The sequence below is a fragment of the Plectropomus leopardus genome, unplaced genomic scaffold, assembly GCF_008729295.1.
Source record: "Plectropomus leopardus isolate mb unplaced genomic scaffold, YSFRI_Pleo_2.0 unplaced_scaffold29465, whole genome shotgun sequence".
Classification (NCBI taxonomy): Eukaryota; Metazoa; Chordata; class Actinopteri; order Perciformes; family Serranidae; genus Plectropomus; species Plectropomus leopardus.
This window is the reverse complement of record NW_024632118.1, coordinates 24-3,745: the sequence shown is the minus strand read 5'-3', so window position 1 is coordinate 3,745 and position 3,722 is coordinate 24. Positions and strand designations below refer to the sequence as shown.

General features: G+C 40.7%; 1 long non-coding RNA gene across 1 annotated transcript; it reads left to right on the top strand.

Moving 5' to 3' along the window:
- Positions 1-6: 6 nt before the first annotated feature.
- Positions 7-831, top strand: LOC121938429. Its single transcript, XR_006105288.1, has 2 exons — positions 7-671; positions 774-831. It is a non-coding gene; the product is annotated as an uncharacterized LOC121938429 (long non-coding RNA).
- The last annotated feature ends 2,891 nt before the right edge of the window (positions 832-3,722 follow it).

Sequence of the window (3,722 nt, the reverse complement as noted above, 5' to 3'; positions counted from 1 at the left end):
CGACTCTGAACTTAAATCCTGACGCTCTGAGTGCAGCAGAGACGGAGCACAGTTACCACCACCTCCTCTTTCACAACGCTCCTGAAACTGCGAGCCGACATCAGAAAGGAGGCGAGCACAAAGACTCAGGACCGAAACCAAAGAAAAGACGCCACAGTAACAATAAAAACAACTCTAAATTGCCAAAAGGTCACGGTGATACTCCCGCGGGTAAAAAGTCTTTTGAATGTGAAACTTGTGGGAAATCGTTCAAGCTTAAGTCCCGATGGTATGAACACCAGAGTGCACACAAAGGTGAGAAGCCACACACCTGCAAAACATGCGGGAAAGACTTCAGACGCATGCGCTCCCTGCTGCTCCACGTGAGAGCCCACACAGGTGAGATGTCGTGCGACTGCAAGTACTGCGGGAAACGATTCGCCTGGAATTCAGCGTTAAAAAGCCACATGAGAATCCACACCGACGAGAGGCCGTATTCCTGCACCACATGTGGGAAACGTTTCCGGCGTAACGGCACCATGCGGATCCACATGAAAACCCATACAGGTGAGAGGACGCACCACTGCAAACGAAGAAAAGGTTCCTCGACACGTCACAGGTGAATTCACGTGAAAACCGACATGTATAACATGCGGGGGAGCCTTCAGACGTCCACATGAGCGTCCACACGGGTGAGAAGCCGTATTCTCGTGCACAATGTTTCGGGAGGAGAAGTCAGTCACAGTTCACATGAAAACACTCACAGGTGAGAAGTAACTTTGCATGTTCTGCAGGAAAAGTTTCTTTAAATCACTCAAGACCTCCCAGAAGTGAGGAGCCACATTACGGCAGCATTTGAAGGGAAAGTTTAACTTGAATCACAAACTTGGGGAAAAAAACCTGAGGATCAACACACACGGAGGAAACGCTGAGCTGAAACTCCCGCGAAGACTTCTTCACCAACTCAACGAAACAGACGTTCACAACACCTGTCCATGTCTGCACCTGGATGTTCGTCACCTTTCAGGCCACAATATACTGAAGTAACACATTTTCAATAAGGTTCATTGTTTCTCCTCAGTATTGCAGCATTACTCGTAGCTCTGATGACAAAAGTATTGCTTTGTCTCCCAAATCTCCCTTAATCTCCCAAATCTTTAAAAAGTGTCGCCCAGTGAGTTCTTATTACCTTCAAATATTTCAGCAGGTTTGGTTTTTATTTCCATGGATTGTGAACTCTGATGTTGAGGCTGAACCCTGATGTCGGGTTACTTATGTTGTCATCCTCCCTGTTAGTGTTTTCTTCATAGTTTGCAATATTTTATTTTGACATCTTTATGTATTTTGTGATTTTGTCAACTCGGTTTTCGGTTTGAATTTCAGAGGTGACATACAGATTGTCGATGGTGTTTTACATGGCGACGTCAACGCATGAGCCGATGTGATTAACGCAACGCTCAGAGCCCGATGAGAGGTGGGCGACAAAATGCTGTTTTCTGATCTCATCTATGTATTTTAACAATAAAGTTAAAAGCAGATTCTGTTCACGGAGGCTGTGACTCACATCAAAAGTAGTTTTAGTGAATAACAGTTATTTTCAGTGTCAAGTTTCAACATGCAAGATGTGTTTTAATGTTGCAGCTCACTGGCTGAAGGTTAACTTAAAGTATAATTTGATACTGTTTGGAAGTTTGATCAGTGAAGCTGCCTCATATTCAACAAAAATGTAAACAGTGGAAGAATGTGTGCACTCAAGTACTGTATTTATGTAAAATATTGATTTTCATCACATGACCAAGATTGCATAAAAACCACACACATATGCAATCTTCGAGACTTTAAAGAAATAGGTATTTTTTAATTACTTTTATGCGTCTTATATTTCTACTTAACTACATTACATATTGGAATTTTTGGGCCAGTGCATTTACTTTACATCTTAAGTGCTTTGCAGATGAGGATTATACACACAAAACCTTGTATGTAGCTAAAACTATCTGTTAGTATGTGGACTAGACAAAAAAAAGAAATTGCATCATGTTTACCCATCATGCCTCAGTAGCACTTTTTTTCCCTGAAAGTAACTTCATATGATTTCCACCATTTTAAATGCTTTGAGTGTATTTTTTTATGTTTTATTTTTACATCTACTTCTATTTTCTGAAACAACTCGAAATACTTAAGTGTAGTAGGTGACAGATAATAACGAAATTTTCCCGTCAAATGAAACAAGTGAAACCCAAAGTGAAGGCGGAACGATAGATTAACTCACTTTCACGGTCGGAACTAGAGCGGTGTGACATATTGCGGAAGTAAACAATGCAGGCGCGGTTAGCATTAGCTTCAGAGGCTACATGTGGAATTAACCGAAAACGCTGTTTTGGTTCTTTTATTTTTTAAAAAAATTAAAAAATGACTTCGGCAGAGTCTTTGAGAGAGTTTGTCAACGAGCGACTAACTGCTGCTGCGGAAGAAATATTCAGAGTTTTCCTAAAAACCATCGTCCGGTGTGAGGAAGAGCTCGACCGTCAGCGCAGGCTGCTGGACATCGCCCTGAAACCTGAAATAAAGTTACACCGGATCGGTGAGTCAAACTTCAATATTTTTAAGAAATTTAAAGAAAATTATGGCTTTATTATTGCATACTTGAGGTACAACCTTCGTGCCATAAAAGTTATGACACCACGTAACACGTAAATAAGAACAAAACAATGATCTTTGAATCCGCTTCCAACTATAATTAACTGAATATAGTACAAATAACATGTTTTATGTTAAATCTTCATTTTTTTGTAAATACAAATTGAATCAGAGGCGCTCACTCTAATATAAATGGTAGGAAAAGGGTGCTGAAGCCTCAAAAATGGATAACAGAAACAGTGAATCTGGACAGCACTCCTATAGAAATGTTTTTATTTTGGGCATTTAAATACACACATTGTGAATTTGATTCCTATGACACCTTGCCAAGAAGTTTGGACATGGGTGTGTTTGTCTCTGTTACATCATCTTTTCTCAGCAGGTGTTTGGGGACTGAGGATATTGGCTGTCTGAGTTTTAAAGTGAAATTTTCTCCCATTCTTGCTTTATATCCAACTTCAGCTACTCAAAAATCTGGGGTCTCTGTTGTTGTATTTTGCTCTTAAATCTCTACACATGTTCAATAGGAGACAGGTCTGTGCTGCTGACAGGACGCACCTGTCCTACAGGTACCTGCACTCATTTACTATGAAGCCACACTGTAACACATAGAAAATGTGTCTCACGGTCTCGCTGGAATAAGCAGAGAAGTCTCAGAAAAAGACGGACAGCAAATGCTGCTTCAGAAACCTGTATGTACCAATCATGGTCCCTGCACTAACACACCCCCAGACCGTCACAGATACTGGCTTTGAATTCTGAGCTGGTCACAATCTACAAGGTCCTTTTCGTCTTTAGTCCAGAGGACATGACGTCCATGATTTCCAAAAACAATCTGAAAAGTGGAAAAGTCGGCCATGTCTCTGGATGCTGTAATATTTCCTTTGCTTTGCATGACAGAGTCCTAACTTGCATTTGTAGATGCAATGACAAACTGTGTTTACCGATGACGATGTTATAACATCTTTAACTATATTCAACTGAAAACATGTCGAAGAACAATTAAAAATCACTCTATTCTGTTTTTATTTACATGTTACTCTGCGTCCTCACTCTTTTGGACATTGGACGGTATTTATGTGCTCAGATGTCTGTCTCTCTGT